The 16,180-nt window shown below is 39.4% G+C and overlaps 1 long non-coding RNA gene and 1 pseudogene across 1 annotated transcript in view; one reads left to right on the plus strand and one right to left on the minus strand.

Annotated features, from left to right (window-relative positions):
• The first annotated feature begins 3,361 nt into the window (after window positions 1-3,361).
• Window positions 3,362-16,180, plus strand: part of LOC120886364 (uncharacterized) — a 93,947-nt gene continuing 81,128 nt past the window's right edge. The window contains exons 1-2 of the long non-coding RNA XR_013429705.1: window positions 3,362-3,780; window positions 4,955-5,133. This is a non-coding gene — a long non-coding RNA (uncharacterized LOC120886364). The remainder of the gene's footprint in view (window positions 3,781-4,954; window positions 5,134-16,180) is intronic.
• Window positions 14,762-15,554, minus strand: LOC101964897 (lysine-rich coiled-coil protein 1-like; annotated as a pseudogene).

Raw genomic sequence — 16,180 nt, forward strand, 5'->3', positions numbered from 1 at the left:
GCCTAAGCAAGGCCTAAGCAATTCAGCAAGACCCTGTCTCTAAATAAAATGTGTGTGTGTGTGTGTGTGTGTGTGTGTGTTAAAAGGACTGGGTAATTAGAGAAATGCAAATCAAAACTACTCTAAGATTTTTTTCTCACTCCAGTCAGAATGGCAGCTATTATGAAGACAAACAACAATAAGTGTTGGTGAGGATGTGGGGGAAAAGGTACACTCATACAGTGCTGGTGGGACTGCAAATTGGTGCAGCCAATATGGAAAGCAGTATGGAGATTTCTTGGAAATCTGGGAATGGAACCACTGTTTGACCCAGCTATCCCTCTCCTCGGTCTATATCCAAAGGACTTAAAAACAGCATACTACAGCGACACAGCCACGTCAATGTTTACAGCAGCACAACTCACAATAGCTAAACTGTGGAACCAACCCAGATGCCCTTCAGTAGATGAATGGCTAAAAAAATGTGGCATATATACACAATAGAATATAACTCAGCAATAAAAGAGAATAAAAAATGGCATTTGCAGGTAAATGGATGGAATTAGAGATAATAATGCTAAGTGGAGTTAGCTAATCCCCCCAAAACAAAATGTTTTCTTTGATATAAGGAGGCTGATTCATAGTGGGATAGGGAGGGGGAGCATAGGAGGAATAGATGAACTTTAGATAGGGCAGAGGGTTAGGAAGGAAAGGGAGGGGGCATGGGGTTATAAATGATGGTGGAATGTAACGATCATTATTATACAAAGTACATGTATGAAGACACGAATTGGTATGAATATACTTTGTGTACAACTAGAGATATGAAAAATTGTGCTCCATATATGTAATAAGAATTGTAATGCATTCCACTATCAAATATAAATTTAAAAAAATAATTTTAAAAAAAGGACTGGGCATGTTGCTCAGTGGTTAAGTGTCGTGGGTTAAATCCCCAGTACCAAAAAGAAAAGAAAAAAATCTTAAGGTTGGGGGGATAGCTCAATGGTAGAATGCTTGCCTAACATGTATGGAGGTCTTTGTTCAACAGAATATGGTTCAACCCTCTCTTGGTTTTGTTTTAGTTTTCTGTAGCAGGTATACCAGTTGTCTCCATGTTGGATCCTCTTGTTCTCTCTTCCATGTTTATTAACTTTTCTCTTGTTGCTTCCATTATATTGTGATTCTGTAATTGTCATTGTTGATTCTTGACATCTATACATCTGTTGCCTTATATATTTAATTCCTTAACAACTCTAATGAGAAATAAATGTCACTTAGCTTCACAGAGAAGTCAGTGCCCATCTCCAGAATCCAACTTAGCATATATTATGGTTAATAAACGTATTTCTGTGAAGTCAGGAGTAGTCTGTGATATATAAGACATGCCACGCTCACTCAAATTAGATTTTTTCTCCATGGACAATTAAGTCATGTATGTGAATCATTTCAATAGGTAGGCTGATAGATAATTTAGGTAAAGTGGTGCACATGGAGAGATGATATGGAATAGATACAGGTGTCAATCACATAGAAAAGTTAGAAGTCAGACAATAAAAATTCAAAATATTTAGGAGTTCAGAAAATGGGGATTTAGCTTCTGCCTTCTTCAACCATTCAGCAATCCCAAACATGTGGGTGATTCCTTTGCTCATAATTTTATCTCTTCCTTGTAGACTCCTTCTCTCCTTCCTTCTCATCTTTGTATGCTTAAATCTTGTCCACCTTTATGGCCTAGCAACATTTATATACTTTTCGGGGAGGTCTCTTAGAACCCTTCTCTTTTGGAGCTTAGGCAGTGGTACTAGGGATTGAACCCAGGGGTGCTATACCATTAAGCCACATTACCAGACATTTTTATTCTTTACTCTGAGACAGGGCCTCACAAAGTTGCAGAGGGTGGCCTTGAATTTGCAATCCTCAGCCTCCTGTGTCTCTGGGATTATAGGCCTCTGCCTCTGTGCCTGTCAGACAGTCCTATCTTGAGATAATCTGCCTTTCTGCTCATCTCTCTTGGCAATTCTCTGCTACTTGTAATATATGATGCAGAAGTAGGGAAATGGACAGGTATTTGTAGAAAACAGCAAGGATGTACTTAAAACACAGTTGTTGAATGACAGATGAGCTAAGATTTATATAAAAGAAAGAAGCAGAAGAACATTTTAGATATAGTAAAGATGATTGGAAAAGATAAACAAAGGCATAGACTAGAAGTCAGAGCGATGGCTTTCTGGAAATAGATGACTCATATTGAAGACGACAGAAGGTAAAATGTTCAAAACTAGTTGGGGAGCAGATGGTGCAGGACTTTCCATGATGCCTCAGGGATGAGGAGTTTGGACTGCATTGTGAGAGCAACAGGGAACCATTGAATGCCCTGTTAAAGTGGGCATTTAGTAAGATTAATTTGGCAGCAATATGTAAGATGGACACAGGGAGCTTATTAAAAAGATATTTTGGTCAGAGGAGGGCAGCAGGTAAAAATTTTAAAGACCCTACTCAAGTGTACCACCACCACACAGACAGAACCCATAACTGTCCTAGAATTGATTTAAATTTCTGGTACTAAGTTTCCATTCTGTTTCCTACAGAAAATGTGCTCTACTCACTTCTAGGTAAAATAAGTCCAATTTTATGTTTTCTTGGGGTCTTGAATTCCATCAGTTCAGATGGGGTGGAGGAGAAGAAAGGTGAAGGGTGGCTACTTTGGCTTTACCTTTCTCTGCACATGGTGGAGACTGTTCCCAGGAATACTCCTCATGTTTGTCATTTACGTACCTGTGGGATAGTGGTCACCAGGAGCCAAGGCTGTCCACTTGAAACCCTCGTATGAGATGTTCCCTGTGGTGACTGTCCTGGAAGGCCCTTCTCTTAGACAATGCTGGTCCCCAAGTGGAGGACCATGGAAGCCTTCAGATACTCCCCACACCTCTCACCTCTCCAGCCCACAGGACCCTAGGTGAATAGTTTCTAGCTGCCACTTGAATGTGAGCCACCCGCCAGTTTCACCTGCAGCTTCTTCTGAATGATGGTGGTTGGTGTGTGTGTGTGTGTGTGAATGTGTGTGTGTCTCCAGGTTTTGCTGTCAGATATCTTCCAGCCTTGCCCCATCAGAAGACCTTCCTTTTCATGAGTCCCTAAATTTAAATAAAGGGATCTATTATGTCTTCCTCCTGGGTTCATTCTGAGGGGACAGATGGCAGGGCACACTGACACTTAAATCTATTTCTTTTTCTCTGACAACCACTCTCCTAATTTCCCTTATTTCCAGCGTGGGGATTATTTTATTCTAGAATAGTTGGGGAGTCTTGCTCATAGATCTGAATCTTTCAGTATATTCCCAAGATCAGGGGAATTTTAAATTAAGAATTAATTTCTTGATTTTGTAGAGTTTTATTGTTTCCCGGTTCTACATAGTTCCTCTGTGTTTCCTGACTTACTCTCTGGAAACAAGGAACCTTAGGAAATGATTTAAGTGAGCATAGGCATTGGCATGGGTAATCATATGAATTAGTACCCTGAAATAGTTTGTCATCACATAATTGGGGTGTCCTCAGGGCATTGGCTTAGGTAGAAAGGGATAAGAAGGGAACATCTATTGAACTTGATTAGAGTATGTCTTGGTCCATTTTGTGCTGCTATCACAGAAAACCTGAGATTGGGTGAATTATAATGAAAATAAATTTATTTCTCACAGTTCTGGAGGCTGGGAAGTCCAAGTTGGAGAGGCCAGCATCTGGTGAGGGCCTTCTTGATGCATATCCCATGGAATAAGATGGAACAGCAAGAGAGAACATTTGGGTGAGAGAGGGGATGCAGAACTCATCCCTTTCTAACTGAACACACCCACAATAATGGCATTAATCCACTGGTGAGGGCAGAGCCCTCATTACCTAATTACCTCCTGAAGAGCCCACCACTCAACACTGTTGCATTGGGATTAAGTTTCCAACACATGTACATTAAGTTTCCAAACCACAGCAGAGGATTAGTATATGATGTAGATAAAGTGTTCAAGGTGCTCTTGTCTGGCTGGGCGAAATAACTGGGAGATGACAAGCAACTTGAAGGTTGAAGCGGGAACTACTTTATTGAGAGTGAACTCAGCGGGAACTGAGCGGGAACTCAAAGTAGCGGGTACCCTAGGTAGCAGGCACCCCAGAGGTACATATACCCAACTAATTACACACAGCTTAACTTAATTAACATAAACTAGATAGAGCAGTCAGTCATTAAGGAATCCTTATCATCTTAATAGCTCCCTGGCATTACTCAGAAACCACTCCCTCTGGCAAAATGCTAGGCGCCATCTGGACTTGTCTACGGACCCTAACACAAGGAATGTTTTATAGATTTTGAGTCCAAGTAATGGGGAATGAATGACTTTGAGGGAATTAGGAAAGAAAGAAAAACAGGAAGGAAAGGAGAGAGGGAGGGAGGAAGGAAGAAAGAAAGATAAACTAACTGTGAATGTCCCATGGCTTGAAATACCTTCACCTGGATGAGAGCAGCACTTGGAATATATATGACCAGTAGGAGAATGTGCATTACTTTATTAGTGACATACCAACAGGTTCTAGAGGCTCAATTACTTGATCCAACTCACTAAGGTGGTCTGGAAATGACTATACCCATTCATTAATTTATTCTGGGTATTTTACCCAACAGGTTGACAGTAGTTTCACTGCTCATGTTTAGTGGGGCATTCAGAGAGGGGGCTGATGCTTGGACAGCAGTTAGATCAGAAGATTGATAAGGGAACATAGGATAAGAACAGGCAGATTCAGTTGAAATTATAGCCTGTTCAAATATGCAATAAGATAATTTGCTTTGGGTCCTGGAACTTTTTCAAAGTTACCCAGTGGCAGTCTTTAGAATCAGAGTGTCTCTTTACCTTCTTAGAAGAGTGAGGACATACTGACCAATTCTCTACTATTCATTTTCTACATTCTTTATGCTGTTGCCTCCACTGCAGAATAGCGTCTTTCATTCCTCCTCTGGCAGTGGCGGCGGCGGCGAAGAGCTGGGCACTGGGATCTGGCCAGCTGCGCAGCTGCAGCGCGGAGCCCACCGGCCATTTGAGTGGACAGAAGTGGAGCTCGGTCAGGGTTGAGGCCCCGCGCATGGTCAGGGAGGCGGCTGGCGGAGCATGAGGTATGTGCTTGCATGGGTCCGAGGGCAGCGCTGTAGAGGAGGGTCAGGGCAGAGGTGGCTGTCTGGGCTGGGGCTCCTTGGCTCTGTCCTGCAGCCAGATGTAAGGAGGAAAACAGCACACCCCCGCCCCCAGCCGGCCAGTGGACTTCAAGCTGCTGGTCATCAGCATCAGCTCTCACCGGGTGGGAAAGCCCAGCCTGGTGGAGCGTTTCACCTACAACACCTTCCGCGAGGGCTGCAAGTCCACGGTGGGTGAGGGGGAATGCATTTTCCCTCATGCCTGGTCCATTGAGAGTCATTTTCTCATATATTTAGTGTGAGAGACAATTATTCAGTGTTTCTGTCAGTATTTTAAATCTGTTTTTATTGTTGTTTTTCACTAAAAGCCAAAATCTCTCATTTGTTTCCTCTTTTCCTAAATTCGTTGTTTTTTTTTTTTGAAAAAATTCTTTATTGGTTCACTTTAATCATACATAATAGTGGGATTCATTGTTATATATTTATACACTGACAGAGCACAATTTGGAACTTCTTGGTTTTTTTAAAAAAATATATTTTCATTTGCTATTGATGGACTTTTCTTTGTGCTGAGAATCGAACCCAGTGCCTTCTCACATGCTAGGCAAGTGCTTTACCACTGAGCCACCACCCCAGCCTCCCCACAATTCTATGTTTTTGAAATACTAGCTACGTTTTGATTTAATTGTCTAAATGGTTTACAAACCACCTCTAAGGAATAAGTGAGGTATTATTTCCCGTGGGTGTGTCTTAGCATTTTATGAGAAATTGCAGGCATTTCATAGAAATTGATGATTTTTCTTTTTTTTGAGGGGGGGCAAAGATTTTCATAGTGAATACTGTTAACCAATGTACACTCATCAAGAGTGATGCAGTGACTCCTCCAATGGAACAGAGATAGGATTTTCCGGGAATACAAGACTGTCCCCTCTGGAGAATCTCTCAGGAGGATTCTTGCCCACACACTGGATGAAAGGAAACATGTATTTCCCTCCAAAACTGTGTTGCTTTTGGAAACAATGTGGTGTAATGTTAGACTCTGTCCATGTTTAAACTTTCTGCCTTAAAAATACATATCTCTTTTATTTAATAATATTTATACATACTCTCTTCCATGTTGTGAGATGTAAATATAACTTGGGACATGCCAGCTTGTCATTTTCTAAAGTGAGTCAGTTTGTCTTTGGTTTAGCTGAAATTGCTTCAGAGTACACTTCCTCTTGGGATCTGAATGCAAAATAACTGAAGCAGATTGAAATTGGCAGTGACTAATGAAGTTTGGGGCAGAAGTTGGCAACTCAGTGAGTTTTTCCATATTAGGAGAAAGAGGAGGAACCAGAGCCTCTTAAAATCCCGGCATTACTTCTTCCCCACTGGGAGAGGGGATCAAACACAAATATTCCTCCTACATTCTTCCCAAGGGCATCAAATTCATAGTATACAAATTTGTTACATTACTGATAATTCCCAGCCAGCTGCCTTGTTTAATGAGCCATTTGAGTTGCCTAAAGTTATTCTACATAACAATAATTTTACTCAGTCACATAAAATTTATGAAGCTGGGTGAAAATTAACATGAATTAGAGTCCTGGTAGTTTCTTTGATAACTCCTTCTGCAAGCTGACCACCTTGTCCCACCCGTGGTGCTCTGGGAAGTTCTGCCTGACACTATCTAGCCTTGCTCTTTACTGAGTCTTAATACATGCTAGTGTGGCTTCACTTTGGGATCAGTATTCATATGTTTCCATACATCACTTATATATCTACACCTTTATGTCAGGAAATACCAGAGTGATTTCTTTGTTTCTCTCTTGATATGTTTTATTTTTGCACCTATTTCTGTAACCTTTAAAAGGGTTTCAGGGATCTGTAGTATCACATGGCACCATGCACGCACAGTTTGTTTGCTGCATCTTGAAATATTTTGAAAGAAATTGGTGTACTCTTCTCTCTGTCTTCGCTTCAGCACTCTTACCCCATGCCCACTCAGAGAGCAGCAAGATTTGTGCTTTCCACCTCATTAAATTGACAGTAGAAATTAGTTGGTGATATTAAAAACTAAAAACTAAAATTACAGCTACATATGTCCTTTTGCAATCGGGCATGTGGAAGATGTTTGATTTTAATGTCTGCTATAATGGAGAATTTAAATTACAGTGTTTGTCAAATCTCTAATATTTGTTACAGAGCAGATATTAATTATGCTTTTAACTATGAGCATCCACTACAAGTCAAGGGGTAAATTGCAGATTACTGAGAAGGTGACATAATGCTCTAAAGGTCAGTTTTGTCAAACAAATTTAGAGGAAAGTTAAACTATTAGCTTCCTGTTGTTCCAGGGCTTTTCTTACAGCAAGTGACTGTTTTGAGCAGCAGGAACACTGTGCCTTATGGAAGACTAAGAGACTCAATGAATAAGCAAGATGGATGAGGAGACAAGGCCGCAGACTTGCTCAATTAGTTTATAACCATGTATTAACTTGTGTAGGTCATTTTGAATAAGCAGCAGATTAACTCTTGCACTTTTGTGGGGGAAATGGGGAGTCCTGGGAAAGGGGTGGTGTGGTGTTTAGTTGAGTGAAAAATACTCTGGTTTCTTATTTTTCTGTCTTTTACTTTGCTGGCTGGGTTTGTATGTGAAACATTGGTGATGAGTTCCTCATTCTTCTCCTTTAAACCTGAAAAAAAGGAGCCTGTTCAGGTTTAAAGGAGAAGAATGAGGAGTAGCACAAGCCCAGCGATTGCTCCTAGGAGTTCTTGCATGGAACAGTGCCTGCTGCTCTCCAAAGAATAAGTCCAATTTCAATTGCTGAGGCTTTTTTCAGAACCTATACTTGAGAATAGTGACTCTTGGTTTTTAGGACTCAAGATGAAAAATTCTTCCTAAATGATCCGACCGGGTTTTCCTCCCAATGAGGACTGACAGTATAGAAGAGCCCTGAGGAGTTCTTGCTTCACATGACATAAGTAGAAGTCAGTCGCTCTTACTTCCATGAAAGATTGTTTTTATTCTCAGTATTTAAGCAAATTCTAATCTGCTAATGCTCACCTTGTGAAGCCACTGAGAAAGTGTGACATAGTATGACCAGTTGATTATTACCAGGAAGAACAGCAACATTTAGTATGAAAACATATTAAAGAAGCATAATGAGAATTAAAGGGGATCAAAGGACATAAAGATAAGAGAGGGAATGAAAAATAAGTGCAGAAAAAATGCAGAAAAACTGTGAATGATGATGACTTTACTGTCTTTACTGGTTCTGACTTTAATGTCCTTAACGTGTACACCAACATGCAGACAAGATGTGATGCCAGGCATTCATCAGAATTCTTTTATGTATCTCAGAGCAGTTATAAGAAACTCCTGCTTTTCAATGCATGCATGCACCCACACACACACACACAGCTCACAAAGGGAATGATTCATCTTTTAATATTTTGAAAGTCTAAGATATTTAGGCTTGATCCTCTTATTGGCAGGTTGTAGCATTCCTTATGTGGACCTGTCCATTTAGAACCAGTTGTCAAGAGAGTATCAAGAGAAAAATAACATATGTAGCAGATTGGTCTCCTAAATGAGCATTATGATCTTTTTAGTTCTGAAAGCTATAGTTAACTCCTGATTAAGGCTCCTTTAAGGAAAAGAGCCAAGTCTTGATCTAACTGTTAGATGTCTGTTTTGACATATGTGTCTGTAATTGCTGGTCTACTTTTTAATTAGGGTTTTCCTTTGGTCATCTCTTGAATTACCTATCCCAAGATCATTAATTTGTTCATTGTCTAATGTTTCACTGGACTAAATGTAAGCATTTCTGTGCTGATAGATGTTATTAAATACTGCATATCTTTTATAATCATCAGTGAGAACCATCAGATTGAGGGCAGTTCATTTCTTCATCAGCCCACCTGATGAAGCCCTCAGGAGGTAAGATCCCAATGAGCAAAGTGAGAATAAGCAGGTGAAATAAGAGTCCAGTGATTGCCCTTTCAGAACAAGGCATTTAGCATAGCTCAAACTTGAAATCTTGTTCTGCTTTTCCTCCACTGAGCTAACTGTAGATATTAATAAGTGTTTATTTTGCCTACTACAATTGGAGGAGTTTGCCATGGAAGAGTAGGTGAGGAATGGACAGGAAAAGTTTATCCTAATTATAGTCCACAGTTTATTCATTCATTTTTTTTTTCGGTCTGTTCCCTGCCACATTACACAGAGCCTGTACTTCACACAGCATACCACACTTTCTTGTTGCTATGCTCATTGCTGTGGTCATTTTCACTTGCCTCTCGGTCCAGGGTTGTGAGCTTCTCAGGGGTGAGGACTAGCATCCCTTGCCCTGTGTTCTAAGCACTTGGTGCAATGCTGGGTTCATGGAGGTTGCTTTTGGAAAAATGACAATATCTGAATGAACAAATACTGGAAAAGAGGAAAGGACATGTTTTGTGATATCCAGATACCTAAGAAACAGAAGCAGTGTTGTTTCAAATGACATTAAGCTGTTTGAGAAGGCTTCCATAACATCTTTCTTCCCATTGAGCCTCCATCAAATATCTGTGCTTTGCCTGTCTCCCATTAATCCTCATAATCACAAAGGTCATTCACATTGTTCATGTGAGGAAACCAAGTCTTAAAAAGTTGCAGTGTCTTTTATACAGAAAGCCAGAACCAGCCAAGTATGGGATAAGTTCTCCCATTGTTCTGCTATTTGCTCAGTGAAATAAGTTTTCATCTGAGAGGGGACAAGGAGGTACTAAGAGAGGTCAGAGGATGTTACAGAAAATGAAATATTGGTGATATCATTCTCCTGCTCAGTTTGACTTTTCTTGTTCAACAATAATATATAAACATTTCAGCTTCACTGCCAAGGCCAGCCACAAAATGACCCCAGAGTTTCACTGTAGACAGCTCACACCTTATTTGTTTTTCTAATAAAGTAGTTGACTAATTGTGAATATAATCTAAAGGCATATGATAGTAATTTTAAGAGTTAGTTCTTTTTAAAAAATTTAGTTATAGATGAACACAATATCTTTATTTTATTTATTTATTTTTATATGGTGCTGAGGATCGAACCCAGTGCCTCATGCTTGCTAAGCAAGTCTCTACCACTGAGCCACAACCCCACCCCCAAGAATTAGTTCTTTTATCTTGTCAAAATGAAATATAAGGAGGCCTCCAGTCAATAGCCTAGAATTGGATATTTTATCAAAAGGTTTTCCATTCTGTTAGTATAAATCAGTCTCACATATTTCAGGTATTGTTCAGAGAACTCTCATTGTTGTTCCAGACATCATAAGCAGAATGAAATGCTGAGAATTCTCTTCATCATGCTGGGCAGACAGACCCTTCCACAGCACAACAGCCCTTTGCCCAGCCATCTGCTCATTCCAAAGTTCCATGATAGAAAAAAAAAAAAAAGGTTACATCTGACTAAAGATGACTTGGGCTTATTTTTGCTGTACTGTCCCCACAGGAGTCTTACCTGCTCAAACTGCTAAAACAACACTTCACATCACCCAAGGATTCTGATTTATATTGAATACCACTGTCTGTCTGCTGTTGTGCCATTAACCATGGGGAGGGCAGGCATTTTCGCAAAGTCATAAATCTCCTCTTGGTATATATAGTAAATGTAAGAAAAGCTTTCAGATTCCTTCTACCTAGCATTTGTTCTCGCTTAACTCTGATGTGAGTGAAGAGCGCCATCACATGACACAGAAGAGGTCATTATGTTTGAATTCCTTGGGTTGGGAACAGGGTGGCTTTTTCTTTGCATCAGAAATCAAAAGCAAGTAGAGTACCTGCTGGGGACACACATCCCCTGAAAGGTGCCAGCACTGTTTCCAGACAGCTCCCAGATAAGCAGATGGCTTTTAAATGATGAAACCTAATTTTTATAAAATGCTAATGAGTTAGAGAAAGATAATTTGAAAGTCTGCCATACATCACAGGAAATGTCTTTTGTGTCTGTGTCCTTTGCTCCTAAGAATCACGTACCTATCACCTGGGTGAGCTCAGTGTTTCTCTCATTTAAATCATGTGATCACCAGAAAAGGGGAAAAGGAGAACCCTCATTCAGGATGAAATAATTAAAAGGAAATTGATATTAATATATTTAAAAATCAGCCTTACGTCTGCCTTTTAAGCTATGCATTTCAAACATCTCACCAGTGGCTTCCTGTGGTATGAATCTCAACTCATTTCTCTATGAATTTTCAATGAAACTCAGAAAATTCAGATTGCCCATTTAAAAGTTGTTTCTGACTGTGAGCTTGTCACGTCTCGGGGGGCTACAAAAAATTAATGAAAATAGTGGCAAACTGCGTTTCTCTTTGAATTCATGCCTGATGTAGTTGTGACTCAGGGCAAGTCACCTAACATTTCATGTATAATTTCATGTTTATAGTGTGGAATAGTATGGCCCATCCATGGCCTGTTTGTTGAAGAAACCATTCAAGCTGTAGAATTCTACATTCTAATCTTGGCTGATATATTCTTGTAGTGTCATTTAATATGTCCTTTTGTTTTATCTGTATTTTCATTGAATTGGGGCTAGAACTAGAGGCTTAATCAGATTCCAGTGTTTTTGTTTTGGTGGAAACTTTCATAGGTGGTTTTTGGAACTCCTATTACCTTGCATCAGGAAGCACATAATGTCGAGATTGATTAGTGGATTGTGGTTTTTGCCAACTTCGTCCATCTATTATGAAGTTCCATATCAACCTTTCACTTAATAGATTTTTAATCTACTAATGATGATTACCTAAATCCATTATTTTATTAGGGGTTTCAAACTAGGGGTTTTCATCTTAATTGTATCTTCCCTCTGCATTTATTATGTACTCTACTCAACGGTTTGGTCCCCCTCAAATGCAGTTCATATAGGATAAATACTTGAAGTTCTTTCCCCATATTTACCAGTTTCATAATGAATCAGAGCCACAGGACTTTATAAGATTTCCAATAGTGTCATTATGAACTCAAGGATTCTAATATATGTGATATGTTTGAATATTTAACAGTAATTAGTGTTTGGATGCTTAGCGTATTGCTTCTTCAGCAAACAGGAGCTCCTTGTCTGTGTTTTGAATTTGTGAGAGGCTCTGAGAAAACAGAATGTCCTTAATTCATCTTGTGCATTGGCTATTACTAACTGAAATTGGCCATTTCTCCAAGAAACCCTGGTTTTTTAAAGGGAAAAATGATGTTTAGAAACCACAGTCTGATAGTAAGGGGTGATCACTGAGCCCAGTGGCCATTGCTTTTATACCTACACAAGCCACTTCTACCATCTTTAACCCTGGTGTCTGCTTGAAGCATCTTTTATGTCTTTTGTGTGTTCTAACTTATCCCCTTTGTCTGTTCACTAGGAAGAGAAAGGCTATTATTATATGTAGTGGAATCAAAGTATCTTTATGCCCTCTGGGAATGGGAAGCCCTAAAACAGGATGGATAAATTTGAATACTTCAAAATTAAAAACTTTTGCATATGTAAAGACATTATCAGTAAGGTTTAAAACAAGGTTTAAAAATTAGAAGGAAATATTTATAATACTCCATTTTAAAGTACTAATGACCTAAATGTAAAGAATATGTGGATATAAATAAGACACACATAATCCAATAGAAAAATGAATATAAAATGTAAGTAGGAAACTATAAAATAGCATTATATTCTGTAATGATGCACATGTATCCTATAAGTAACATTTGAAAAGTTTTGAAAAGTTGTCCAGCCTCCCACAAAATCAGTTATATGCAAATCAACAAATTATTGGATGCCATTTTTTCACCATCACATTACCAAGTATTTTTGTGAGTGACATAAATTCACATATTTTGTGAATGTGTAGGCAAACACAGACTCATCAATTCTGCTAGCTTAGAACAACTTTTGTGATAGTTTTGAAACTTCATTTTAATTTTGGAAAAAGAAGTCCCTTCTTTTCTCCATCATTTTTATCCCATCCCAACCCCCACATACACACATAAAATAAATTTAGATTCTCTCTGTAATGAAGGTAAAATTAAAATTTCAGAATCATAGAAGTAAAGATTTTTGAAGTGTCATTTTATGTTTTTCTAGGATTGGGAAATGGTATTTTTTGACAATTAACTAGCAATCACTTAGGATAAGTTAGCAAGAAAACATATGTCTGTGTTGGGAGCTATTGATACATAAATATGCATTTTAGAAATGCCAATTGACCATAGAAATGCCCAGAAGTTATAAAATATTAAAATCTGAATATGCATGCTATGCCATTAATGCTTTAACAAGTTATCACAACATAATGGCTTCAAGTAACACATTGATAGTTGTGGAGGTCAGAGTTCTGACATGGGTTTTACTGGGCTAAAATCAAGGTGTCAGCAGGGCTCTATTCCTTTCTGGAAGCTGCAGAAGAGAATCCATTTCCTTGCCTTCTCCCACTTCTAGAAACCACTCATATTCTTTAGCATGAGGCCCCTTCCACATCTTCAGAGCCAGCAAAGTTGGGCTGAGAGCTTCACATCCCATTGCTCTAACCTACTGCTGTTCTTCCTCTTAAAATGTCATGCTGTGGTACCAGTGAGATAATTTAGGATGGACTTCCTATCTTAAGCTTAGCTCATTTCAACTTCCATTCCAAGTGCACCCTTGATTCCATGTTGCCATGTAACATAACATACAGTCACAAGTTCCAAGATTAGGACGTGGACATTTTCAAGGAGCCATGCTGCCCAGCAAATGATATCTGTCTCCAACACAAAAGGCCATCCCTTCCTGAAGGGTTAAAGTTTGCATGTCCATTAGTTTCCACGTTCCATGCCAGTTGCTAGGGCCCCTTAAGAAGCAGATTATATTTGTTCCTGCATAAATTAACCAGGAGTTGTTATTTTAATTTTTAAAAAATACTTATTTTTTTTTAGTTTTAGCTGGACACAATATCTTTATTTTACATTTATGTGGTTCTGAGGATCGAACCCAGTGCCTCATGCATTCTAGGCAAGCACTCTACCACTGAGCCACAACCTCAGCCCCTAGGAGTTGTTTTTTTTAAATTTGGACTATAGTCTTTTATTTAAAATTAGAACACTTTATTATAAACATTTCCAGAATATAAACTGATTTTGTATTGAGACTCTTCAAAACTTTTAAAACTATATGAAATATGAGCTTACAATTTTTATAATAATTCCATGTTCCACTTTCCAACCTAGAAAATATAATATTGTTAAAGCTAACAAAGGAAAAAAAATCTGAATTGCTGGATAGAGAAAACCAATGAACTTAAAAAATCCCACTCAAAACTAAAACAATCTCAACCAAGAAATATATTCTGCAAAGTCTATATTCATCCTCCAATTTAAAATAAATGATCTCCCAAGGGAAAATAATCTGATAATAATGGTTTATGAATAAAGGCAGAGCCACTCTTCTGAAAAGAAATTGCATCATGTGTAAGAACAACATAATAGTGCTTTTAGAAAATGAGGAACAGTAACTCCCTGTTAGGGAAAAAGCACAGGAAATGCTTCATGTTCTGTGGCTTGCTCACAAAAGAAAGCAATAAGGACATGGGCACCATACAACCCAGCTCTGCAACTCTTTTTTCAACTTAACCCCAGGAGAATCAGCTATAGCACTTCAAAACCCAAGATGGACTGTTCCCAAAACATTTCCTCCTCTGTCCTCTCCTTGCCTTGGTCCTTCCTTGCTTTTCTGTGCTTGCAGCCCTCTTTCTTAGAGCTAACTCTTGGCTCTTTTTCTCCTTCAGTTCTTAAGTTTTTTCTACACTAATCTGTGCAGCTTCTGCCTTCACTTTTGCTTTCTTTCTTTGGAGCTCCTGTGTCTGTCTAAATCCAGTTCCTTAGAACCTCTTTTCCTCTGGTGCTTGGGCAGCTCCTCCTCTGTTTTTCCTCTGCCATCCTCTGGGTACCTTTTCCCCTTCTGATGTACCTAATTATGGCTGGTTTGATGGGCACTGGGACTGTTTCTCAAGGAGAGGTGCCTATGAACTCCGGATTCTATGACATATGAACCACAATTATATTCTCACTGACTAAGGTCCGTGAGCACTGGTTTCTCTAAGAAACAGTCCTTGGGGAGCTGAGAGTAGCTCAGAGAGTTTCATCTCAGCCTGCTGTCCTGAGCTGGTAAGCACTGAGGTACCTGGTTTTCCACTGTTTGTGGAGTTTTGCATGACCTTGCATAGGTCTCGAGAGTTCCCGATGGGGGTCTTTATCAAACATTCTATACCTGAGTCTGGAGTCAACCTGTTCTCTTGTTCCCACAGGTTTCTCAATAGTCCTCTCTCATCTTTCTGAAACAAGTCTTTGGCTCTAAGCCTCTGGCTTTCTGAACTTTAATATAATCTTCAAGTTCATCTTGAAAAGAATCATATGACTTTAAATGCTTCATTAGGTTGACAAAAAATGATTCTTCTTCTCAGGCTGAGATCTTGGGGGATCTTAAAGGGTAAATATGATCTTCCTGATCATATTTACCCTTTAATTGCTTCAGATTTTCAGAATGAACTTTCTTCCATAATGAGGCTATGCAAGATCTTTGGGAGCTCATAATAGAAACTCTTTTATTATTATTCAATCTGAAGCATTATTCCACAGAGGCTTTTTATAAAAAGTATCTGTAAAAGTTCAGTCTTTGGTCAGTAAATGTGTAGGCGGACAGGCGTCCACAACTATAGCCCTCTCCACCAGCGCCTAGGTCAGCCTGGTGAGCTGGGTATGGCCGAGAGGCAAGAACGCCTCTGCTGCCGACGACCAGAACAGGGCAGCCAGGAGCTGGAGGTGGAGACCTGGCCTCCAGAGGCGAAGTCACCGCCACCGTTTGCAGCTGACTGGGCAACGCCCATGCTGTGGCAGCCTGGAATAGAGTCTTTAATAATATAGTTTCTGCTAAGAGCCACAGCCAAGTAATATGATGCATGGCACTTTTGTTGTAAGGTGACGCCAGCTAGCCATTGAGATGATATGATTATGTTAAGATTTGGATTCATATGGATATTGGACTCCTGCTGTTCACCT

The sequence above is a fragment of the Ictidomys tridecemlineatus genome, chromosome 13, assembly GCF_052094955.1.
Source record: "Ictidomys tridecemlineatus isolate mIctTri1 chromosome 13, mIctTri1.hap1, whole genome shotgun sequence".
Lineage (NCBI taxonomy): Eukaryota > Metazoa > Chordata > Mammalia > Rodentia > Sciuridae > Ictidomys > Ictidomys tridecemlineatus.